We start from the raw sequence: 24,902 nt of genomic DNA, 5'->3' as shown, positions 1-24,902 counted from the left end.
TGCAGCAGTTGCCAGCTTTTAAAATGTTCTACATCATAGGCTATTTTTCTTACATTCTTATTTTGTCAGACCATTGGAAGGTCTTCTAGTATAAAACAGTTTTGTGAAATCTTCCCTCAGCCTGAACACTCTTAGCTGTTTTTGTGTCAATAAAAATGTTTGTGTTTTCAGTGCGAAACATTCCTGAAGTATGTTCATTAAAGCATTAATGCAGAACATTTCTTAAGCATAGTCAGGAAAGCAATGTTAGGTCAGTGGAAGTTTTTTCGACTGGCTTGTGGTAGAGCAGAAAGGTTTTTGGAGAGCAGTATACTACATTTCAAATGTGACTTGCATGTAAGCATTGGTGGTTCAGTGGTAGAATTCTTGCCTTCCATGCGGGAGACCTGGGTCCGATTCCCGGCCAATGCAGCAGTTGCCAGCTTTTAAAATGTTCTACATCATAGGCTATTTTTCTTACATTCTTATTTTGTCAGACCGTTGGAAGGTCTTCTAATATAAAACAGTTTTGTGAAATCTTCCCTCAGCCTGAACACTCTTAGCTGTTTTTGTGTCAATAAAAATGTTTGTGTTTTCAGTGCGAAACATTCCTGAAGTATGTTCATGAAAGCATTAATGCAGAACATTTCTTAAGCATAGTCAGGAAAGCAATGTTAGGTCAGTGGTATTTTTTTCGACTGGCTTGTGGGAGAGCAGAAAGGTTCTGCTCAGTAGACTACATTTAAAAGAGTCTTTCATGTAAGCATTGGTGGTTTTTTCGACTGACCCGGGTCCGATTCCCGGCCAATGCAGCAGTTGCCAGCTTTTAAAATGTTCTACATCATAGGCTATTTTTCTTACATTCTTATTTTGTCAGACCATTGGAAGGTCTTCTAGTATAAAACAGTTTTGTGAAATCTTCCCTCAGCCTGAACACTCTTAGCTGTTTTTGTGTCAATAAAAATGTTTGTGTTTTCAGTGCGAAACATTCCTGAAGTATGTTCATTAAAGCATTAATGCAGAACATTTCTTAAGCATAGTCAGGAAAGCAATGTTAGGTCAGTGGAAGTTTTTTCGACTGGCTTGTGGGAGAGCAGAAAGGTTTTTGGAGAGCAGTATACTACATTTCAAATGTGACTTGCATGTAAGCATTGGTGGTTCAGTGGTAGAATTCTTGCCTTCCATGCGGGAGACCTGGGTCCGATTCCCGGCCAATTCAGCAGTTGCCAGCTTTTAAAATGTTCTACATCATAGGCTATTTTTCTTACATTCTTATTTTGTCAGACCGTTGGAAGGTCTTCTAATATAAAACAGTTTTGTGAAATCTTCCCTCAGCCTGAACACTCTTAGCTTATTGTGTGTCAGGAAAAAAATTTTGTGTTTTCAGTGCGAAACATTCCTGAAGTATGTTCATTAAAGCATTAATGCAGAACATTTCTTAAGCATAGTCAGGAAAGCAATGTTAGGTCAGTGGTAGTTTTTTCGACTGGCTTGTGGGAGAGCAGAAAGGTTCTGCTCAGTAGACTACATTTAAAAGAGTCTTTCATGTAAGCGTTGGTGGTTCAGTGGTAGAATTCTTGCCTGCCACGCGGGAGACCCGGGTCCGATTCCCGGCCAATGCACTGGTTGCCAGCTTTTAAAATGTTCTACATCATAGGCTATTTTTCTTACATTCTTATTTTGTCAGACCATTGGAAGGTCTTCTAGTATAAAACAGTTTTTTGAAATCTTCCCTCAGCCTGAACACTCTTAGCTGTTTTTGTGTCAATAAAAATGTTTGTGTTTTCAGTGCGAAACATTCCTGAAGTATGTTCATGAAAGCATTAATGCAGAACATTTCTTAAGCATAGTCAGGAAAGCAATGTTAGGTCAGTGGTAGTTTTTTCGACTGGCTTGTGGGAGAGCAGAAAGGTTCTGCTCAGTAGACTACATTTAAAAGAGTCTTTCATGTAAGCATTGGTGGTTCAGTGGTAGAATTCTCGCCTGCCACGCGGGAGACCCGGGTCCGATTCCCGGCCAATGCACTGGTTGCCAGCTTTTAAAATGTTCTACATCATAGGCTATTTTTCTTACATTCTTATTTTGTCAGACCATTGGAAGGTCTTCTAGTATAAAACAGTTTTGTGAAATCTTCCCTCAGCCTGAACACTCTTAGCTGTTTTTGTGTCAATAAAAATGTTTGTGTTTTCAGTGCGAAACATTCCTGAAGTATGTTCATTAAAGCATTAATGCAGAACATTTCTTAAGCATAGTCAGGAAAGCAATGTTAGGTCAGTGGTAGTTTTTTCGACTGGCTTGTGGGAGAGCAGAAAGGTTCTGCTCAGTAGACTACATTTAAAAGATTCGTTCATGTAAGCATTGGTGGTTCAGTGGTAGAATTCTCGCCTGCCACGCGGGCGACCCGGGTCTGATTCCCGGCCAATGCAGCAGTTGCCAGCTTTTAAAATGTTCTACATCATAGGCTATTTTTCTTACATTCTTATTTTGTCAGACCATTGGAAGGTCTTCTAGTATAAAACAGTTTTGTGAAATCTTCTTTCAGCCTGAACACTCTTAGCTGTTTTTGTGTCAATAAAAATGTTTGTGTTTTCAGTGCGAAACATTCCTGAAGTATGTTCATTAAAGCATTAATGCAGAACATTTCTTAAGCATAGTCAGGAAAGCAATGTTAGGTCAGTGGAAGTTTTTTCGACTGGCTTGTGGGAGAGCAGAAAGGTTTTTGGAGAGCAGTAGACTACATTTCAAATGTGACGTGCATGTAAGCATTGGTGGTTCAGTGGTAGAATTCTCGCCTGCCACGCGGGAGACCCGGGTCCGATTCCCGGCCAATGCAGCAGTTGCCAGCTTTTAAAATGTTCTACATCATAGGCTATTTTTCTTACATTCTTATTTTGTCAGACCATTGGAAGGTCTTCTAGTATAAAACAGTTTTGTGAAATCTTCCCTCAGCCTGAACACTCTTAGCTGTTTTTGTGTCAATAAAAATGTTTGTGTTTTCAGTGCGAAGCATTCCTGAAGTATGTTCATGAAAGCATTAATGCAGAACATTTCTTAAGCATAGTCAGGAAAGCAATGTTAGGTCAGTGGTAGTTTTTTCGACTGGCTTGTGGGAGAGCAGAAAGGTTCTGCTCAGTAGACTACATTTAAAAGAGCCTTTCATGTAAGCATTGGTGGTTCAGTGGTAGAATTCTTGCCTGCCACGCGGGAGACCCGGGTCCTATTCCCAGCCAATGCAGCAGTTGCCAGCTTTTAAAATGTTCTACATCATAGGCTATTTTTCTTACATTCTTATTTTGTCAGACCATTGGAAGGTCTTCTAGTATAAAACAGTTTTGTGAAATCTTCCCTCAGCCTGAACACTCTTAGCTGTTTTTGTGTCAATAAAAATGTTTGTGTTTTCAGTGCGAAACATTCCTGAAGTATGTTCATTAAAGCATTAATGTAGAACATTTCTTAAGCATAGTCAGGAAAGCAATGTTAGGTCAGTGGAAGTTTTTTTGACTGGCTTGTGGGAGAGCAGAAAGGTTTTTGGAGAGCAGTATACTACATTTCAAATGTGACTTGCATGTAAGCATTGGTGGTTCAGTGGTAGAATTCTCGCCTGCCACGCGGGAGACCCGGGTCCGATTCCCGGCCAATGCAGCAGTTGCCAGCTTTTAAAATGTTCTACATCATAGGCTATTTTTCTTACATTCTTATTTTGTCAGACCGTTGGAAGGTCTTCTAATATAAAACAGTTTTGTGAAATCTTCCCTCAGCCTGAACACTATTAGCTTATTGAGTGTCAGGAAAAAAATGTTGTGTTTTCAGTGCGAAACATTCCTGAAGTATGTTCATTAAAGCATTAATGCAGAACATTTCTTAAGCATAGTCAGGAAAGCAATGTTAGGTCAGTGGAAGTTTTTTCGACTGGCTTGTGGGAGAGCAGAAAGGTTTTTGGAGAGCAGTATACTACATTTCAAATGTGACTTGCATGTAAGCATTGGTGGTTCAGTGGTAGAATTCTGGCCTGCCACGCGGGAGACCCGGGTTCTGTTCCTGGCCAATGCAGCAGTTGCCAGGTTTTAAAATGTTCTAAATCATAGGCTATTTTTCTTACATTCTTATTTTGTCAGACCATTGGAAGGTCTTCTAGTATAAAACAGTTTTTTGAAATCTTCCCTCAGCCTGAACACTCTTAGCTGTTTTTGTGTCAATAAAAATGTTTGTGTTTTCAGTGCGAAACATTCCTGAAGTATGTTTATGAAAGCATTAATGCAGAACATTTTTTAAGCATAGTCAGGAAAGCAATGTTAGGTCAGTGGTAGTTTTTTCGACTGGCTTGTGGGAGAGCAGAAAGGTTCTGCTCAGTAGACTACATTTAAAAGAGTCTTTCATGTAAGCATTGGTGGTTCAGTGGTAGAATTCTGGCCTGCCACGCGGGAGACCCGGGTCCGATTCCCGGCCAATGCAGCAGTTGCCAGCTTTTAAAATGTTCTACATCATAGGCTATTTTTCTTACATTCTTATTTTGTCAGACCGTTGGAAGGTCTTCTAATATAAAACAGTTTTCTGAAATCTTCCCTCAGCCTGAACACTATTAGCTTATTGTGTGTCAATAAAAAAAGTTTGTGCTTTCAGTGCGAAACATTCCTGAAGTATGTTCATTAAAGCATTAATGCAGAACATTTCTTAAGCATAGTCAGGAAAGCAATGTTAGGTCAGTGGAAGTTTCTTCGACTGGCTTGTGGAAGAGCAGAAAGGTTTTTGGAGAGCAGTATACTACATTTCAAATTTGACTTGCTAGTAAGCATTGGTGGTTCAGTGTTAGAATTCTAACCTGCCACGCGGGAGACCTGGGTCTGATTCCTGGCCAATGCACTGGTTGCCAGCTTATAAAATGTTCTACATCATAGGCTATTCTTCTTACATTCTTATTTTGTCAGACCATTGGAAGGTCTTCTAGTATAAAACAGTTTTGTGAAATCTTCCCTCAGCCTGAACACTCTTAACTGTTTTTGTGTCAATAAAAATGTTTGTGTTTTCAGTGCGAAACATTCCTGAAGTATGTTCATTAAAGCATTAATGCAGAACATTTCTTAAGCATAGTCAGGAAAGCAATGTTAGGTCAGTGGTAGTTTTTTCGACTGGCTTGTGGGAGAGCAGAAAGGTTCTGCTCAGTAGACTACATTTAAAAGAGTCTTTCAGGTAAGCATTGGTGGTTCAGTGGTAGAATTCTCGCCTGCCACGCGGGAGACCCGGGTCCGATTCCCGGCCAATGCACTGGTTGCCAGCTTTTAAAATGTTCTACATCATAGGCTATTTTTCTTACATTCTTATTTTGTCAGACCATTGGAAGGTCTTCTAGTATAAAACAGTTTTTTGAAATCTTCCCTCAGCCTGAACACTCTTAGCTGTTTTTGTGTCAATAAAAATGTTTGTGTTTTCAGTGCGAAACATTCCTGAAGTATGTTCATGAAAGCATTAATGCAGAACATTTCTTAAGCATAGTCAGGAAAGCAATGTTAGGTCAGTGGTAGTTTTTTCGACTGGCTTGTGGGAGAGCAGAAAGGTTCTGCTCAGTAGACTACATTTAAAAGAGTCTTTCATGTAAGCATTGGTGGTTTTTTCGACTGACCCGGGTCCGATTCCCGGCCAATGCAGCAGTTGCCAGCTTTTAAAATGTTCTACATCATAGGCTATTTTTCTTACATTCTTATTTTGTCAGACCATTGGAAGGTCTTCTAGTATAAAACAGTTTTGTGAAATCTTCCCTCAGCCTGAACACTCTTAGCTGTTTTTGTGTCAATAAAAATGTTTGTGTTTTCAGTGCGAAACATTCCTGAAGTATGTTCATTAAAGCATTAATGCAGAACATTTCTTAAGCATAGTCAGGAAAGCAATGTTAGGTCAGTGGAAGTTTTTTCGACTGGCTTGTGGGAGAGCAGAAAGGTTTTTGGAGAGCAGTATACTACATTTCAAATGTGACTTGCATGTAAGCATTGGTGGTTCAGTGGTAGAATTCTTGCCTTCCATGCGGGAGACCTGGGTCCGATTCCCGGCCAATGCAGCAGTTGCCAGCTTTTAAAATGTTCTACATCATAGGCTATTTTTCTTACATTCTTATTTTGTCAGACCGTTGGAAGGTCTTCTAATGTAAAACAGTTTTGTGAAATCTTCCCTCAGCCTGAACACTCTTAGCTGTTTTTGTGTCAATAAAAATGTTTGTGTTTTCAGTGCAAAACATTCCTGAAGTATGTTCATGAAAGCATTAATGCAGAACATTTCTTAAGCATAGTCAGGAAAGCAATGTTAGGTCAGTGGTAGTTTTTTCGACTGGCTTGTGGGAGAGCAGAAAGGTTCTGCTCAGTAGACTACATTTAAAAGAGTCTTTCATGTAAGCATTGGTGGTTCAGTGGTAGAATTCTTGCCTGCCACGCGGGAGACCCGGGTCCGATTCCCGGCCAATGCAGCAGTTGCCAGCTTTTAAAATGTTCTACATCATAGGCTATTTTTCTTACATTCTTATTTTGTCAGACCATTGGAAGGTCTTCTAGTATAAAATAGTTTTGTGAAATCTTCCCTCAGCCTGAACACTCTTAGCTGTTTTTGTGTCAATAAAAATGTTTGTGTTTTCAGTGCGAAACATTCCTGAAGTATGTTCATTAAAGCATTAATGCAGAACATTTCTTAAGCATAGTCAGGAAAGCAATGTTAGGTCAGTGGAAGTTTTTTCGACTGGCTTGTGGGAGAGCAGAAAGGTTTTTGGAGAGCAGTATACTACATTTCAAATGTGACTTGCATGTAAGCATTGGTGGTTCAGTGGTAGAATTCTTGCCTTCCATGCGGGAGACCTGGGTCCGATTCCCGGCCAATGCAGCAGTTGCCAGCTTTTAAAATGTTCTACATCATAGGCTATTTTTCTTACATTCTTATTTTGTCAGACCGTTGGAAGGTCTTCTAATGTAAAACAGTTTTGTGAAATCTTCCCTCAGCCTGAACACTCTTAGCTGTTTTTGTGTCAATAAAAATGTTTGTGTTTTCAGTGCAAAACATTCCTGAAGTATGTTCATGAAAGCATTAATGCAGAACATTTCTTAAGCATAGTCAGGAAAGCAATGTTAGGTCAGTGGTAGTTTTTTCGACTGGCTTGTGGGAGAGCAGAAAGGTTCTGCTCAGTAGACTACATTTAAAAGAGTCTTTCATGTAAGCATTGGTGGTTCAGTGGTAGAATTCTCGCCTGCCACGCGGGAGACCCGGGTCCGATTCCCGGCCAATGCAGCAGTTGCCAGCTTTTAAAATGTTCTACATCATAGGCTATTTTTCTTACATTCTTATTTTGTCAGACCGTTGGAAGGTCTTCTAATATAAAACAGTTTTGTGAAATCTTCCCTCAGCCTGAACACTCTTAGCTTATTGTGTGTCAGGAAAAAAATGTTGTGTTTTCAGTGCGAAACATTCCTGAAGTATGTTCATTAAAGCATTAATGCAGAACATTTCTTAAGCATAGTCAGGAAAGCAATGTTAGGTCAGTGGAAGTTTTTTCGACTGGCTTGTGGGAGAGCAGAAAGGTTTTTGGAGAGCAGTATACTACATTTCAAATGTGACTTGCCTGTAAGCATTGGTGGTTCAGTGGTAGAATTCTCACCTGCCACGCGGGAGACCCGGGTCCGATTCCCGGCCAATGCAGCAGTTGCCAGCTTTTAAAATGTTCTACATCATAGGCTATTTTTCTTACATTCTTATTTTGTCAGACCGTTGGAAGGTCTTCTAATATAAAACAGTTTTGTGAAATCTTCCCTCAGCCTGAACACTATTAGCTTATTGAGTGTCAGGAAAAAAATGTTGTGTTTTCAGTGCGAAACATTCCTGAAGTATGTTCATTAAAGCATTAATGCAGAACATTTCTTAAGCATAGTCAGGAAAGCAATGTTAGGTCAGTGGAAGTTTTTTCGACTGGCTTGTGGGAGAGCAGAAAGGTTTTTGGAGAGCAGTATACTACATTTCAAATGTGACTTGCATGTAAGCATTGGTGGTTCAGTGGTAGAATTCTGGCCTGCCACGCGGGAGACCCGGGTTCTGTTCCTGGCCAATGCAGCAGTTGCCAGCTTTTAAAATGTTCTAAATCATAGGCTATTTTTCTTACATTCTTATTTTGTCAGACCATTGGAAGGTCTTCTAGTATAAAACAGTTTTGTGAAATCTTCCCTCAGCCTGAACACTCTTAACTGTTTTTGTGTCAATAAAAATGTTTGTGTTTTCAGTGCGAAACATTCCTGAAGTATGTTCATGAAAGCATTAATGCAGAACATTTCTTAAGCATAGTCAGGAAAGCAATGTTAGGTCAGTGGTAGTTTTTTCGACTGGCTTGTGGGAGAGCAGAAAGGTTCTGCTCAGTAGACTACATTTAAAAGAGTCTTTCATGTAAGCATTGGTGGTTCAGTGGTAGAATTCTCGCCTGCCACGCGGGAGACCCGGGTCCGATTCCCGGCCAATGCACTGGTTGCCAGCTTTTAAAATGTTCTACATCATAGGCTATTTTTCTTACATTCTTATTTTGTCAGACCATTGGAAGGTCGTCTAGTATAAAACAGTTTTTTGAAATCTTCCCTCAGCCTGAACACTCTTAGCTGTTTTTGTGTCAATAAAAATGTTTGTGTTTTCAGTGCGAAACATTCCTGAAGTATGTTCATGAAAGCATTAATGCAGAACATTTCTTAAGCATAGTCAGGAAAGCAATGTTAGGTCAGTGGTAGTTTTTTCGACTGGCTTGTGGGAGAGCAGAAAGGTTCTGCTCAGTAGACTACATTTAAAAGAGTCTTTCATGTAAGCATTGGTGGTTTTTTCGACTGACCCGGGTCCGATTCCCGGCCAATGCAGCAGTTGCCAGCTTTTAAAATGTTCTACATCATAGGCTATTTTTCTTACATTCTTATTTTGTCAGACCATTGGAAGGTCTTCTAGTATAAAACAGTTTTGTGAAATCTTCCCTCAGCCTGAACACTCTTAGCTGTTTTTGTGTCAATAAAAATGTTTGTGTTTTCAGTGCGAAACATTCCTGAAGTATGTTCATTAAAGCATTAATGCAGAACATTTCTTAAGCATAGTCAGGAAAGCAATGTTAGGTCAGTGGAAGTTTTTTCGACTGGCTTGTGGGAGAGCAGAAAGGTTTTTGGAGAGCAGTATACTACATTTCAAATGTGACTTGCATGTAAGCATTGGTGGTTCAGTGGTAGAATTCTTGCCTTCCATGCGGGAGACCTGGGTCCGATTCCCGGCCAATTCAGCAGTTGCCAGCTTTTAAAATGTTCTACATCATAGGCTATTTTTCTTACATTCTTATTTTGTCAGACCGTTGGAAGGTCTTCTAATATAAAACAGTTTTGTGAAATCTTCCCTCAGCCTGAACACTCTTAGCTGTTTTTGTGTCAATAAAAATGTTTGTGTTTTCAGTGCAAAACATTCCTGAAGTATGTTCATGAAAGCATTAATGCAGAACATTTCTTAAGCATAGTCAGGAAAGCAATGTTAGGTCAGTGGTAGTTTTTTTCGACTGGCTTGTGGGAGAGCAGAAAGGTTCTGCTCAGTAGACTACATTTAAAAGCGTCTTTCATGTAAGCATTAGTGGTTCAGTGGTAGAATTCTCGCCTGCCACGCGGGAGACCCGGGTCCGATTCCCGGCCAATGCAGCAGTTGCCAGCTTTTAAAATGTTCTACATCATAGGCTATTTTTCTTACATTCTTATTTTGTCAGACCATTGGAAAGTCTTCTAGTATAAAACAGTTTTGTGAAATCTTCCCTCAGCCTGAACACTCTTAGCTGTTTTTGTGTCAATAAAAATGTTTGTGTTTTCAGTGCGAAACATTCCTGAAGTATGTTCATTAAAGCATTAATGCAGAACATTTCTTAAGCATAGTCAGGAAAGCAATGTTAGGTCAGTGGTAGTTTTTTCGACTGGCTTGTGGGAGAGCAGAAAGGTTCTGCTCAGTAGACTACATTTAAAAGAGTCTTTCATGTAAGCATTGGTGGTTCAGTGGTAGAATTCTCGCCTGCCACGCGGGAGACCCGGGTCCGATTCCCGGCCAATGCAGCAGTTGCCAGCTTTTAAAATGTTCTACATCATAGGCTATTTTTCTTACATTCTTATTTTGTCAGACCGTTGGAAGGTCTTCTAATATAAAACAGTTTTGTGAAATCTTCCCTCAGCCTGAACACTCTTAGCTTATTGTGTGTCAGGAAAAAAATGTTGTGTTTTCAGTGCGAAACATTCCTGAAGTATGTTCATGAAAGCATTAATGCAGAACATTTCTTAAGCATAGTCAGGAAAGCAATGTTAGGTCAGTGGTAGTTTTTTCGACTGGCTTGTGGGAGAGCAGAAAGGTTCTGCTCAGTAGACTACATTTAAAAGAGTCTATCATGTAAGCATTGGTGGTTCAGTGGTAGAATTCTTGCCTGCCACGCGGGAGACCCGGGTCCGATTCCCAGCCAATGCACTGGTTGCCAGCTTTTAAAATGTTCTACATCATAGGCTATTTTTCTTACATTCTTATTTTGTCAGACCATTGGAAGGTCTTCTAGTATAAAACAGTTTTTTGAAATCTTCCCTCAGCCTGAACACTCTTAGCTGTTTTTGTGTCAATAAAAATGTTTGTGTTTTCAGTGCGAAACATTCCTGAAGTATGTTCATGAAAGCATTAATGCAGAACATTTCTTAAGCATAGTCAGGAAAGCAATGTTAGGTCAGTGGTATTTTTTTCGACTGGCTTGTGGGAGAGCAGAAAGGTTCTGCTCAGTAGACTACATTTAAAAGAGTCTTTCATGTAAGCATTGGTGGTTCAGTGGTAGAATTCTCGCCTGCCACGCGGGAGACCCGGGTCCGATTCCCGGCCAATGCACTGGTTGCCAGCTTTTAAAATGTTCTACATCATAGGCTATTTTTCTTACATTCTTATTTTGTCAGACCATTGGAAGGTCTTCTAGTATAAAACAGTTTTGTGAAATCTTCCCTCAGCCTGAACACTCTTAGCTGTTTTTGTGTCAATAAAAATGTTTGTGTTTTCAGTGCGAAACATTCCTGAAGTATGTTCATTAAAGCATTAATGCAGAACATTTCTTAAGCATAGTCAGGAAAGCAATGTTAGGTCAGTGGTAGTTTTTTTGACTGGCTTGTGGGAGAGCAGAAAAGTTCTGCTCAGTAGACTACATTTAAAAGATTCGTTCATGTAAGCATTGGTGGTTCAGTGGTAGAATTCTCGCCTGCCACGCGGGCGACCCGGGTCTGATTCTCGGCCAATGCAGCAGTTGCCAGCTTTTAAAATGTTCTACATCATAGGCTATTTTTCTTACATTCTTATTTTGTCAGACCATTGGAAGGTCTTCTAGTATAAAACAGTTTTTTGAAATCTTCCCTCAGCCTGAACACTCTTAGCTGTTTTTGTGTCAATAAAAATGTTTGTGTTTTCAGTGCGAAACATTCCTGAAGTATGTTCATGAAAGCATTAATGCAGAACATTTCTTAAGCATAGTCAGGAAAGCAATGTTAGGTCAGTGGTAGTTTTTTCGACTGGCTTGTGGGAGAGCAGAAAGGTTCTGCTCAGTAGACTACATTTAAAAGAGTCTTTCATGTAAGCATTGGTGGTTTTTTCGACTGACCCGGGTCCGATTCCCGGCCAATGCAGCAGTTGCCAGCTTTTAAAATGTTCTACATCATAGGCTATTTTTCTTACATTCTTATTTTGTCAGACCATTGGAAGGTCTTCTAGTATAAAACAGTTTTGTGAAATCTTCCCTCAGCCTGAACACTCTTAGCTGTTTTTGTGTCAATAAAAATGTTTGTGTTTTCAGTGCGAAACATTCCTGAAGTATGTTCATTAAAGCATTAATGCAGAACATTTCTTAAGCATAGTCAGGAAAGCAATGTTAGGTCAGTGGAAGTTTTTTCGACTGGCTTGTGGGAGAGCAGAAAGGTTTTTGGAGAGCAGTATACTACATTTCAAATGTGACTTGCATGTAAGCATTGGTGGTTCAGTGGTAGAATTCTTGCCTTCCATGCGGGAGACCTGGGTCCGATTCCCGGCCAATTCAGCAGTTGCCAGCTTTTAAAATGTTCTACATCATAGGCTATTTTTCTTACATTCTTATTTTGTCAGACCGTTGGAAGGTCTTCTAATATAAAACAGTTTTGTGAAATCTTCCCTCAGCCTGAACACTCTTAGCTGTTTTTGTGTCAATAAAAATGTTTGTGTTTTCAGTGCAAAACATTCCTGAAGTATGTTCATGAAAGCATTAATGCAGAACATTTCTTAAGCATAGTCAGGAAAGCAATGTTAGGTCAGTGGTAGTTTTTTCGACTGGCTTGTGGGAGAGCAGAAAGGTTCTGCTCAGTAGACTACATTTAAAAGAGTCTTTCATGTGAGCATTAGTGGTTCAGTGGTAGAATTCTCGCCTGCCACGCGGGAGACCCGGGTCTGATTCCCGGCCAATGCAGCAGTTGCCAGCTTTTAAAATGTTCTACATCATAGGCTATTTTTCTTACATTCTTATTTTGTCAGACCATTGGAAGGTCTTCTAGTATAAAACAGTTTTGTGAAATCTTCCCTCAGCCTGAACACTCTTAGCTGTTTTTGTGTCAATAAAAATGTTTGTGTTTTCAGTGCGAAACATTCCTGAAGTATGTTCATTAAAGCATTAATGCATAACATTTCTTAAGCATAGTCAGGAAAGCAATGTTAGGTCAGTGGTAGTTTTTTCGACTGGCTTGTGGGAGAGCAGAAAGGTTCTGCTCAGTAGACTACATTTAAAAGAGTCTTTCATGTAAGCATTGGTGGTTCAGTGGTAGAATTCTCGCCTGCCACGCGGGAGACCAGGGTCCGATTCCCGGCCAATGCAGCAGTTGCCAGCTTTTAAAATGTTCTACATCATAGGCTATTTTTCTTACATTCTTATTTTGTCAGACCGTTGGAAGGTCTTCTAATATAAAACAGTTTTGTGAAATCTTCCCTCAGCCTGAACACTCTTAGCTTATTGTGTGTCAGGAAAAAAATTTTGTGTTTTCAGTGCGAAACATTCCTGAAGTATGTTCATTAAAGCATTAATGCAGAACATTTCTTAAGCATAGTCAGGAAAGCAATGTTAGGTCAGTGGTAGTTTTTTCGACTGGCTTGTGGGAGAGCAGAAAGGTTCTGCTCAGTAGACTACATTTAAAAGAGTCTTTCATGTAAGCATTGGTGGTTCAGTGGTAGAATTCTTGCCTGCCACGCCGGAGACCCGGGTCCGATTCCCGGCCAATGCACTGGTTGCCAGCTTTTAAAATGTTCTACATCATAGGCTATTTTCCTTACATTCTTATTTTGTCAGACCATTGGAAGGTCTTCTAGTATAAAACAGTTTTTTGAAATCTTCCCTCAGCCTGAACACTCTTAGCTGTTTTTGTGTCAATAAAAATGTTTGTGTTTTCAGTGCGAAACATTCCTGAAGTATGTTCATGAAAGCATTAATGCAGAACATTTCTTAAGCATAGTCAGGAAAGCAATGTTAGGTCAGTGGTAGTTTTTTCGACTGGCTTGTGGGAGAGCAGAAAGGTTCTGCTCAGTAGACTACATTTAAAAGAGTCTTTCATGTAAGCATTGGTGGTTCAGTGGTAGAATTCTCGCCTGCCACGCGGGAGACCCGGGTCCGATTCCCGGCCAATGCACTGGTTGCCAGCTTTTAAAATGTTCTACATCATAGGCTATTTTTCTTACATTCTTATTTTGTCAGACCATTGGAAGGTCTTCTAGTATAAAACAGTTTTGTGAAATCTTCCCTCAGCCTGAACACTCTTAGCTGTTTTTGTGTCAATAAAAATGTTTGTGTTTTCAGTGCGAAACATTCCTGAAGTATGTTCATTAAAGCATTAATGCAGAACATTTCTTAAGCATAGTCAGGAAAGCAATGTTAGGTCAGTGGTAGTTTTTTCGACTGGCTTGTGGGAGAGCAGAAAGGTTCTGCTCAGTAGACTACATTTAAAAGATTCGTTCATGTAAGCATTGGTGGTTCAGTGGTAGAATTCTCGCCTGCCACGCGGGCGACCAGGGTCTGATTCCCGGCCAATGCAGCAGTTGCCAGCTTTTAAAATGTTCTACATCATAGGCTATTTTTCTTACATTCTTATTTTGTCAGACCATTGGAAGGTCTTCTAGTATAAAACAGTTTTGTGAAATCTTCTTTCAGCCTGAACACTCTTAGCTGTTTTTGTGTCAATAAAAATGTTTGTGTTTTCAGTGCGAAACATTCCTGAAGTATGTTCATTAAAGCATTAATGCAGAACATTTCTTAAGCATAGTCAGGAAAGCAATGTTAGGTCAGTGGAAGTTTTTTCGACTGGCTTGTGGGAGAGCAGAAAGGTTTTTGGAGAGCAGTAGACTGCATTTCAAATGTGACTTGCATGTAAGCATTGGTGGTTCAGTGGTAGAATTCTTGCCTGCCACGTGGGAGACCCGGGTCCGATTCCCGGCCAATGCAGCAGTTGCCAGCTTTTAAAATGTTCTACATCATAGGCTATTTTTCTTACATTCTTATTTTGTCAGACCATTGGAAGGTCTTCTAGTATAAAACAGTTTTGTGAAATCTTCCCTCAGCCTGAACACTCTTAGCTGTTTTTGTGTCAATAAAAATGTTTGTGTTTTCAGTGCGAAACATTCCTGAAGTATGTTCATGAAAGCATTAATGCAGAACATTTCTTAAGCATAGTCAGGAAAGCAATGTTAGGTCAGTGGTAGTTTTTTCGACTGGCTTGTGGGAGAGCAGAAAGGTTCTGCTCAGTAGACTACATTTAAAAGAGTCTTTCATGTGAGCATTGGTGGTTCAGTGGTAGAATTCTCGCCTGCCACGCGGGAGACCCGGGTCCGATTCCCGGCCAATGCAGCAGTTGCCAGCTTTTAAAATGTTCTACATCATAGGCTATTTTTCTTACATTCTTATTTTGTCAGACCGTTGGAAGGTCTTCTAATATAAAACAGTTCTGTGAAATCTTCCCTCAGCCTGAACACTATTAGCTTATTGTGTGTCAATAAAAAAAGTTTGTGTTTTCAGTGCGAAACATTCCTGAAGTATGTTCATTAAAGCATTAATGCAGAACATTTCTTAAGCATAGTCAGGAAAGCAATGTTAGGTCAGTGGAAGTTTTTTCGACTGGCTTGTGGGAGAGCAGAAAGGTTTTTGGAGAGCAGTAGACTACATTTCAAATGTGACTTGCATGTAAGCGTTGGTGGTTCAGTGGTAGAATTCTTGCCTGCCACGCGGGAGACCAGGGTCCGATTCCCGGCCAATGCAGCAGTTGCCAGCAGTTGCCAGCTTTTAAAATGTTCTACATCATAGGCTATTTTTCTTACATTCTTATCTTCTACACAGAGCTCTTTCTCACCTGGAGAAGCCCGGCAGCACTGTGAGGATCACCTTCTTCGATTTCTCCAGTGCTTTTAACACCATACAGCCAGGCCTCCTAAAGGACAAGTTGGGACATTGTGGAGTGGACAGTCACCTGTCAAACTGGATACTGGACTACCTCACCAACCGACCACAGTATGTGAGGGCACGGGACTGTGTCTCTGACTTGGTGGTCAGCAGCACAGGAGCCCCTCAAGGAACGGTCTTGGCACCGTTCCTCTTCATCCTGTACACTGCTGACTTCATGTACAGCTCACCAACCTGTCACCTCCAGAAGTTCTCTGATGACTCAGCGATCGTCGGCCTCATATCCAATGAGGAGGACAGCGAGTACAGAGAACTTATTCAGGACTTTGTGGACTGGTGTCTGCAGAACCATCTGCAGATAAACGCTGGAAAAACCAAAGAACTGGTAGTGGATTTCCGCAGGTGCAGACACCCCCCTCCATCAGTGAACATCCGGGGTATGAACATCGAGAGTGTGGACTCTTATAAATACCTGGGTGTTCATCTGAACAACAAACTGGACTGGTCAGTCAACACTGCTGCTCTCTATAAGAAAGGCCAGAGCAGACTCTACCTGCTGAGGAGATTGAGGTCCTTTGGAGTGCAGGGAGCACTTCTGAGGACGTTCTTCGACACAGTGGTGGCATCTGCCATCTTTTATGGAGTGGTCTGCTGGGGTAGTAGCATCTCGACGGCAGATAAGAAGAGACTGGACAAACTCATAAAGAGGGCCGGCTCTGTCCTGGGGTGCTTCTTAGACCCAGTGCAGGTGGTGGGAGACAGGAGGATGACAGCCAAGCTGGCATCCATGCGGAAGAACAGCTCCCACCCCATGCATGAGACTCTGGCAGCACTGGGCAGCTCCTTTAGCGACAGACTGCTTCACCCCAAGTGTGTGAAGGAGCGGTATTGCAGGTCCTTCCTTCCTGCTGCCGTCAGACTGCACAACAAACACTGCTCCCAACGGACCACATACACACACACTTAACTACACACACATGTTCATGTTCAGGGAATACTATGTGCAATATCCCATCCCCATGTGCAATTAAGAGTCTTTTACTGTAAATAATATTGTTTATTGTTTATTGCTTTTTTTTTTTTAATTCTTATTTATATTGTGTATATATATTGTGTATATAGTGTAAATTATTTATCCAAATTTTTTGTAACTGAGTGTCCTGCTATCCCTTTCTGCTGCTACACTGTAAATTTCCCCACTGCGGGACTAATAAAGGATTATCTTATCTTATCTTATCTTATCTTATCTTATTTTGTCAGACCATTGGAAGGTCTTCTAGTATAAAACAGTTTTGTGAAATCTTCCCTCAGCCTGAACACTCTTAGCTGTTTTTGTGTCAATAAAAATGTTTGTGTTTTCAGTGCGAAACATTCCTGAAGTATGTTCATTAAAGCATAAATGCATAACATTTCTTAAGCATAGTCAGGAAAGCAATGTTAGGTCAGTGGTAGTTTTTTCGACTGGCTTGTGGGAGAGCAGAAAGGTTTTTGGAGAGCAGTATACTACATTTCAAATTTGACTTGCAAGTAAGCATTGGTGGTTCAGTGGTAGAATTCTAGCCTGCCACGCGGGAGACCCGGGTCCGATTCCTGGCCAATGCACTGGTTGCCAGCTTTTAAAATGTTCTACATCATAGGCTATTTTTCTTACATTCTTATTTTGTCAGACCATTGGAAGGTCTTCTAGTATAAAACAGTTTTTTGAAATCTTCCCTCAGCCTGAACACTCTTAGCTGTTTTTGTGTCAATAAAAATGTTTGTGTTTTCAGTGCGAAACATTCCTGAAGTATGTTCATTAAAGCATTAATGCAGAACATTTCTTAAGCATAGTCAGGAAAGCAATATTAGGTCAGTGGAAGTTTTTTCGACTGGCTTGTGGGAGAGCAGAAAGGTTTTTGGAGAGCAGTATACTACATTTCAAATGTGATTTGCATGTAAGCATTGGTGGTTCAGTGGTAGAATTCTGGCCTGCCACGCGGGAGACCAGGGTCCGATTCCCGGCCAATGCAGCAGTTGCCAGCTTTTAAAATGTTCTACATCATAGGCTATTTTTCTTACATTCTTATTTTGTCAGACCGTTGGAAGGTCTTCTAATATAAAACAGTTTTGTGAAATCTTCCCTCAGCCTAAACACTATTAGCTTATTGTGTGTCAATAAAAAAAGTTTGTGCTTTCAGTGCGAAACATTCCTGAAGTATGTTCATTAAAGCATTAATGCAGAACATTTCTTAAGCATAGTCAGGAAAGCAATGTTAGGTCAGTGGAAGTTTTTTCGACTGGCTTGTGGGAGAGCAGAAAGGTTTTTGGAGAGCAGTATACTACATTTCAAATGTGACTTGCATGTAAGCATTGGTGGTTCAGTGGTAGAATTCTTGCCTTCCATGCGGGAGACCTGGGTCCGATTCCCGGCCAATTCAGCAGTTGCCAGCTTTTAAAATGTTCTACATCATAGGCTATTTTTCTTACATTCTTATTTTGTCAGACCGTTGGAAGGTCTTCTAATATAAAACAGTTTTGTGAAATCTTCCCTCAGCCTGAACACTCTTAGCTTATTGTGTGTCAGGAAAAAAATTTTGTGTTTTCAGTGCGAAACATTCCTGAAGTATGTTCATTAAAGCATTAATGCAGAACATTTCTTAAGCATAGTCAGGAAAGCAATGTTAGGTCAGTGGTAGTTTTTTCGACTGGCTTGTGGGAGAGCAGAAAGGTTCTGCTCAGTAGACTACATTTAAAAGAGTCTTTCATGTAAGCGTTGGTGGTTCAGTGGTAGAATTCTTGCCTGCCACGCGGGAGACCCGGGTCCGATTCCCGGCCAATGCACTGGTTGCCAGCTTTTAAAATGTTCTACATCATAGGCTATTTTTCTTACATTCTTATTTTGTCAGACCATTGGAAGGTCTTCTAGTATAAAACAGTTTTTTGAAATCTTCCCTCAGCCTGAACACTCTTAGCTGTTTTTGTGTCAATAAAAATGTTTGTGTTTTCAGTGCGAAACATTCCTGAAGTATGTTCATGAAAGCATTAATGCAGAACATTTCTTAAGCATAGTCAGGAAAGCAATGTTAGGTCAGTGGTAGTTTTTTCGACTGGCTTGTGGGAGAGCAGAAAGGTTCTGCTCAGTAGACTACATTTAAAAGAGTCTTTCATGTAAGCATTGGTGGTTCAGTGGTAGAATTCTCGCCTGCCACGCGGGAGACCCGGGTCCGATTCCCGGCCAATGCACTGGTTGCCAGCTTTTAAAATGTTCTACATCATAGGCTATTTTTCTTACATTCTTATTTTGTCAGACCATTGGAAGGTCTTCTAGTATAAAACAGTTTTGTGAAATCTTCCCTCAGCCTGAACACTCTTAGCTGTTTTTGTGTCAATAAAAATGTTTGTGTTTTCAGTGCGAAACATTCCTGAAGTATGTTCATTAAAGCATTAATGCAGAACATTTCTTAAGCATAGTCAGGAAAGCAATGTTAGGTCAGTGGTAGTTTTTTCGACTGGCTTGTGGGAGAGCAGAAAGGTTCTGCTCAGTAGACTACATTTAAAAGATTCGTTCATGTAAGCATTGGTGGTTCAGTGGTAGAATTCTCGCCTGCCACGCGGGCGACCCGGGTCTGATTCCCGGCCAATGCAGCAGTTGCCAGCTTTTAAAATGTTCTACATCATAGGCTATTTTTCTTACATTCTTATTTTGTCAGACCATTGGAAGGTCTTCTAGTATAAAACAGTTTTGTGAAATCTTCTTTCAGCCTGAACACTCTTAGCTGTTTTTGTGTCAATAAAAATGTTTGTGTTTTCAGTGCGAAACATTCCTGAAGTATGTTCATTAAAGCATTAATGCAGAACATTTCTTAAGCATAGTCAGGAAAGCAATGTTAGGTCAGTGGAAGTTTTTTCGACTGGCTTGTGGGAGAGCAGAAAGGTTTTTGGAGAGCAGTAGACTACATTTCAAATGTGACGTGCATGTAAGCATTGGTGGTTCAGTGGTAGAATTCTCGCCTGCCACGCGGGAGACCTGGGTCCGATTCCCGGCCAATGCAGCAGTTGCCAGCTTTTAAAATGTTCTACATCATAGGCTATTTTTCTTACATTCTTATTTTGTCAGACCATTGGAAGGTCTTCTAGTATAAAACAGTTTTGTGAAATCTTCCCTCAGCCTGAACACTCTTAGCTGTTTTTGTGTCAATAAAAATGTTTGTGTTTTCAGTGCGAAGCATTCCTGAAGTATGTTCATGAAAGCATTAATGCAGAACATTTCTTAAGCATAGTCAGGAAAGCAATGTTAGGTCAGTGGTAGTTTTTTCGACTGGCTTGTGGGAGAGCAGAAAGGTTCTGCTCAGTAGACTACATTTAAAAGAGTCTTTCATGTAAGCATTGGTGGTTCAGTGGTAGAATTCTTGCCTGCCACGCGGGAGACCCGGGTCCTATTCCCAGCCAATGCAGCAGTTGCCAGCTTTTAAAATGTTCTACATCATAGGCTATTTTTCTTACATTCTTATTTTGTCAGACCATTGGAAGGTCTTCTAGTATAAAACAGTTTTGTGAAATCTTCCCTCAGCCTGAACACTCTTAGCTGTTTTTGTGTCAATAAAAATGTTTGTGTTTTCAGTGCGAAACATTCCTGAAGTATGTTCATTAAAGCATTAATGTAGAACATTTCTTAAGCATAGTCAGGAAAGCAATGTTAGGTCAGTGGAAGTTTTTTTGACTGGCTTGTGGGAGAGCAGAAAGGTTTTTGGAGAGCAGTATACTACATTTCAAATGTGACTTGCATGTAAGCATTGGTGGTTCAGTGGTAGAATTCTCGCCTGCCACGCGGGAGACCCGGGTCCGATTCCCGGCCAATGCAGCAGTTGCCAGCTTTTAAAATGTTCTACATCATAGGCTATTTTTCTTACATTCTTATTTTGTCAGACCGTTGGAAGGTCTTCTAATATAAAACAGTTTTGTGAAATCTTCCCTCAGCCTGAACACTATTAGCTTATTGAGTGTCAGGAAAAAAATGTTGTGTTTTCAGTGCGAAACATTCCTGAAGTATGTTCATTAAAGCATTAATGCAGAACATTTCTTAAGCATAGTCAGGAAAGCAATGTTAGGTCAGTGGAAGTTTTTTCGACTGGCTTGTGGGAGAGCAGAAAGGTTTTTGGAGAGCAGTATACTACATTTCAAATGTGACTTGCATGTAAGCATTGGTGGTTCAGTGGTAGAATTCTGGCCTGCCACGCGGGAGACCCGGGTTCTGTTCCTGGCCAATGCAGCAGTTGCCAGGTTTTAAAATGTTCTAAATCATAGGCTATTTTTCTTACATTCTTATTTTGTCAGACCATTGGAAGGTCTTCTAGTATAAAACAGTTTTTTGAAATCTTCCCTCAGCCTGAACACTCTTAGCTGTTTTTGTGTCAATAAAAATGTTTGTGTTTTCAGTGCGAAACATTCCTGAAGTATGTTTATGAAAGCATTAATGCAGAACATTTTTTAAGCATAGTCAGGAAAGCAATGTTAGGTCAGTGGTAGTTTTTTCGACTGGCTTGTGGGAGAGCAGAAAGGTTCTGCTCAGTAGACTACATTTAAAAGAGTCTTTCATGTAAGCATTGGTGGTTCAGTGGTAGAATTCTGGCCTGCCACGCGGGAGACCCGGGTCCGATTCCCGGCCAATGCAGCAGTTGCCAGCTTTTAAAATGTTCTACATCATAGGCTATTTTTCTTACATTCTTATTTTGTCAGACCGTTGGAAGGTCTTCTAATATAAAACAGTTTTCTGAAATCTTCCCTCAGCCTGAACACTATTAGCTTATTGTGTGTCAATAAAAAAAGTTTGTGCTTTCAGTGCGAAACATTCCTGAAGTATGTTCATTAAAGCATTAATGCAGAACATTTCTTAAGCATAGTCAGGAAAGCAATGTTAGGTCAGTGGAAGTTTTTTCGACTGGCTTGTGGAAGAGCAGAAAGGTTTTTGGAGAGCAGTATACTACATTTCAAATTTGACTTGCTAGTAAGCATTGGTGGTTCAGTGTTAGAATTCTAACCTGCCACGCGGGAGACCTGGGTCTGATTCCTGGCCAATGCACTGGTTGCCAGCTTATAAAATGTTCTACATCATAGGCTATTCTTCTTACATTCTTATTTTGTCAGACCATTGGAAGGTCTTCTAGTATAAAACAGTTTTGTGAAATCTTCCCTCAGCCTGAACACTCTTAACTGTTTTTGTGTCAATAAAAATGTTTGTGTTTTCAGTGCGAAACATTCCTGAAGTATGTTCATTAAAGCATTAATGCAGAACATTTCTTAAGCATAGTCAGGAAAGCAATGTTAGGTCAGTGGTAGTTTTTTCGACTGGCTTGTGGGAGAGCAGAAAGGTTCTGCTCAGTAGACTACATTTAAAAGAGTCTTTCAGGTAAGCATTGGTGGTTCAGTGGTAGAATTCTCGCCTGCCACGCGGGAGACCCGGGTCCGATTCCCGGCCAATGCACTGGTTGCCAGCTTTTAAAATGTTCTACATCATAGGCTATTTTTCTTACATTCTTATTTTGTCAGACCATTGGAAGGTCTTCTAGTATAAAACAGTTTTTTGAAATCTTCCCTCAGCCTGAACACTCTTAGCTGTTTTTGTGTCAATAAAAATGTTTGTGTTTTCAGTGCGAAACATTCCTGAAGTATGTTCATGAAAGCATTAATGCAGAACATTTCTTAAGCATAGTCAGGAAAGCAATGTTAGGTCAGTGGTAGTTTTTTCGACTGGCTTGTGGGAGAGCAGAAAGGTTCTGCTCAGTAGACTACATTTAAAAGAGTCTTTCATGTAAGCATTGGTGGTTTTTTCGACTGACCCGGGTCCGATTCCCGGCCAATGCAGCAGTTGCCAGCTTTTAAAATGTTCTACATCATAGGCTATTTTTCTTACATTCTTATTTTGTCAGACCATTGGAAGGTCTTCTAGTATAAAACAGTTTTGTGAAATCTTCCCTCAGCCTGAACACTCTTAGCTGTTTTTGTGTCAATAAAAATGTTTGTGTTTTCAGTGCGAAACATTCCTGAAGTATGTTCATTAAAGCATTAATGCAGAACATTTCTTAAGCATAGTCAGGAAAGCAATGTTAGGTCAGTGGAAGTTTTTTCGACTGGCTTGTGGGAGAGCAGAAAGGTTTTTGGAGAGCAGTATACTACATTTCAAATGTGACTTGCATGTAAGCATTGGTGGTTCAGTGGTAGAATTCTTGCCTTCCATGCGGGAGACCTGGGTCCGATTCCCGGCCAATGCAGCAGTTGCCAGCTTTTAAAATGTTCTACATCATAGGCTATTTTTCTTACATTCTTATTTTGTCAGACCGTTGGAAGGTCTTCTAATGTAAAACAGTTTTGTGAAATCTTCCCTCAGCCTGAACACTCTTAGCTGTTTTTGTGTCAATAAAAATGTTTGTGTTTTCAGTGCAAAACATTCCTGAAGTATGTTCATGAAAGCATTAATGCAGAACATTTCTTAAGCATAGTCAGGAAAGCAATGTTAGGTCAGTGGTAGTTTTTTCGACTGGCTTGTGGGAGAGCAGAAAGGTTCTGCTCAGTAGACTACATTTAAAAGAGTCTTTCATGTAAGCATTGGTGGTTCAGTGGTAGAATTCTTGCCTGCCACGCGGGAGACCTGGGTCCGATTCCCGGCCAATGCAGCAGTTGCCAGCTTTTAAAATGTTCTACATCATAGGCTATTTTTCTTACATTCTTATTTTGTCAGACCATTGGAAGGTCTTCTAGTATAAAATAGTTTTGTGAAATCTTCCCTCAGCCTGAACACTCTTAGCTGTTTTTGTGTCAATAAAAATGTTTGTGTTTTCAGTGCGAAACATTCCTGAAGTATGTTCATTAAAGCATTAATGCAGAACATTTCTTAAGCATAGTCAGGAAAGCAATGTTAGGTCAGTGGAAGTTTTTTCGACTGGCTTGTGGGAGAGCAGAAAGGTTTTTGGAGAGCAGTATACTACATTTCAAATGTGACTTGCATGTAAGCATTGGTGGTTCAGTGGTAGAATTCTTGCCTTCCATGCGGGAGACCTGGGTCCGATTCCCGGCCAATGCAGCAGTTGGCAGCTTTTAAAATGTTCTACATCATAGGCTATTTTTCTTACATTCTTATTTTGTCAGACCGTTGGAAGGTCTTCTAATGTAAAACAGTTTTGTGAAATCTTCCCTCAGCCTGAACACTCTTAGCTGTTTGTGTGTCAATAAAAATGTTTGTGTTTTCAGTGCAAAACATTCCTGAAGTATGTTCATGAAAGCATTAATGCAGAACATTTCTTAAGCATAGTCAGGAAAGCAATGTTAGGTCAGTGGTAGTTTTTTCGACTGGCTTGTGGGAGAGCAGAAAGGTTCTGCTCAGTAGACTACATTTAAAAGAGTCTTTCATGTAAGCATTGGTGGTTCAGTGGTAGAATTCTTGCCTGCCACGCGGGAGACCCGGGTCCGATTCCCGGCCGATGCAGCAGTTGCCAGCTTTTAAAATGTTCTACATCATAGGCTATTTTTCTTACATTCTTATTTTGTCAGACCATTGGAAGGTCTTCTAGTATAAAATAGTTTTGTGAAATCTTCCCTCAGCCTGAACACTCTTAGCTGTTTTTGTGTCAATAAAAATGTTTGTGTTTTCAGTGCGAAACATTCCTGAAGTATGTTCATTAAAGCATTAATGCATAACATTTCTTAAGCATAGTCAGGAAAGCAATGTTAGGTCAGTGGTAGTTTTTTCGACTGGCTTGTGGGAGAGCAGAAAGGTTCTGCTCAGTAGACTACATTTAAAAGAGTCTTTCATGTAAGCATTGGTGGTTCAGTGGTAGAATTCTCGCCTGCCACGCGGGAGACCCGGGTCCGATTCCCGGCCAATGCAGCAGTTGCCAGCTTTTAAAATGTTCTACATCATAGGCTATTTTTCTTACATTCTTATTTTGTCAGACCGTTGGAAGGTCTTCTAATATAAAACAGTTTTGTGAAATCTTCCCTCAGCCTGAACACTCTTAGCTTATTGTGTGTCAGGAAAAAAATGTTGTGTTTTCAGTGCGAAACATTCCTGAAGTATGTTCATTAAAGCATTAATGCAGAACATTTCTTAAGCATAGTCAGGAAAGCAATGTTAGGTCAGTGGAAGTTTTTTCGACTGGCTTGTGGGAGAGCAGAAAGGTTTTTGGAGAGCAGTATACTACATTTCAAATGTGACTTGCCTGTAAGCATTGGTGGTTCAGTGGTAGAATTCTCACCTGCCACGCGGGAGACCCGGGTCCGATTCCCGGCCAATGCAGCAGTTGCCAGCTTTTAAAATGTTCTACATCATAGGCTATTTTTCTTACATTCTTATTTTGTCAGACCGTTGGAAGGTCTTCTAATATAAAACAGTTTTGTGAAATCTTCCCTCAGCCTGAACACTATTAGCTTATTGAGTGTCAGGAAAAAAATGTTGTGTTTTCAGTGCGAAACATTCCTGAAGTATGTTCATTAAAGCATTAATGCAGAACATTTCTTA

At 40.4% G+C, this 24,902-nt stretch overlaps 14 non-coding genes across 14 annotated transcripts; all 14 read left to right on the top strand.

Moving 5' to 3' along the window:
• The first annotated feature begins 1,932 nt into the window (after nt 1–1,932).
• On the top strand, nt 1,933–2,003 carry trnag-gcc (transfer RNA glycine (anticodon GCC)). Its single transcript has one exon. It is a non-coding gene; the product is annotated as a tRNA-Gly (tRNA).
• A 738-nt stretch (nt 2,004–2,741) lies between these two features.
• trnag-gcc (transfer RNA glycine (anticodon GCC)) lies at nt 2,742–2,812 on the top strand. The gene has a single exon. It is a non-coding gene; the product is annotated as a tRNA-Gly (tRNA).
• Nucleotides 2,813–3,550: 738 nt separating this feature from the next.
• Nucleotides 3,551–3,621, top strand: trnag-gcc (transfer RNA glycine (anticodon GCC)). Its single transcript has one exon. It is a non-coding gene; the product is annotated as a tRNA-Gly (tRNA).
• Nucleotides 3,622–5,170: 1,549 nt separating this feature from the next.
• trnag-gcc (transfer RNA glycine (anticodon GCC)) lies at nt 5,171–5,241 on the top strand. The gene has a single exon. It is a non-coding gene; the product is annotated as a tRNA-Gly (tRNA).
• A 1,927-nt stretch (nt 5,242–7,168) lies between these two features.
• On the top strand, nt 7,169–7,239 carry trnag-gcc (transfer RNA glycine (anticodon GCC)). Its single transcript has one exon. It is a non-coding gene; the product is annotated as a tRNA-Gly (tRNA).
• A 1,147-nt stretch (nt 7,240–8,386) lies between these two features.
• trnag-gcc (transfer RNA glycine (anticodon GCC)) lies at nt 8,387–8,457 on the top strand. The gene has a single exon. It is a non-coding gene; the product is annotated as a tRNA-Gly (tRNA).
• Nucleotides 8,458–9,978: 1,521 nt separating this feature from the next.
• Nucleotides 9,979–10,049, top strand: trnag-gcc (transfer RNA glycine (anticodon GCC)). The gene has a single exon. It is a non-coding gene; the product is annotated as a tRNA-Gly (tRNA).
• Nucleotides 10,050–10,783: 734 nt separating this feature from the next.
• On the top strand, nt 10,784–10,854 carry trnag-gcc (transfer RNA glycine (anticodon GCC)). The gene has a single exon. It is a non-coding gene; the product is annotated as a tRNA-Gly (tRNA).
• A 2,727-nt stretch (nt 10,855–13,581) lies between these two features.
• On the top strand, nt 13,582–13,652 carry trnag-gcc (transfer RNA glycine (anticodon GCC)). Its single transcript has one exon. It is a non-coding gene; the product is annotated as a tRNA-Gly (tRNA).
• Nucleotides 13,653–14,792: 1,140 nt separating this feature from the next.
• trnag-gcc (transfer RNA glycine (anticodon GCC)) lies at nt 14,793–14,863 on the top strand. The gene has a single exon. It is a non-coding gene; the product is annotated as a tRNA-Gly (tRNA).
• A 3,700-nt stretch (nt 14,864–18,563) lies between these two features.
• On the top strand, nt 18,564–18,634 carry trnag-gcc (transfer RNA glycine (anticodon GCC)). The gene has a single exon. It is a non-coding gene; the product is annotated as a tRNA-Gly (tRNA).
• Nucleotides 18,635–20,181: 1,547 nt separating this feature from the next.
• On the top strand, nt 20,182–20,252 carry trnag-gcc (transfer RNA glycine (anticodon GCC)). The gene has a single exon. It is a non-coding gene; the product is annotated as a tRNA-Gly (tRNA).
• Nucleotides 20,253–21,801: 1,549 nt separating this feature from the next.
• On the top strand, nt 21,802–21,872 carry trnag-gcc (transfer RNA glycine (anticodon GCC)). The gene has a single exon. It is a non-coding gene; the product is annotated as a tRNA-Gly (tRNA).
• Nucleotides 21,873–24,201: 2,329 nt separating this feature from the next.
• On the top strand, nt 24,202–24,272 carry trnag-gcc (transfer RNA glycine (anticodon GCC)). The gene has a single exon. It is a non-coding gene; the product is annotated as a tRNA-Gly (tRNA).
• The last annotated feature ends 630 nt before the right edge of the window (nt 24,273–24,902 follow it).

The sequence above is a fragment of the Salminus brasiliensis genome, chromosome 3 (assembly GCF_030463535.1).
Source record: "Salminus brasiliensis chromosome 3, fSalBra1.hap2, whole genome shotgun sequence".
NCBI lineage: Eukaryota > Metazoa > Chordata > Actinopteri > Characiformes > Bryconidae > Salminus > Salminus brasiliensis.
This window is presented reverse-complemented; position numbering and strand designations above follow the sequence as displayed.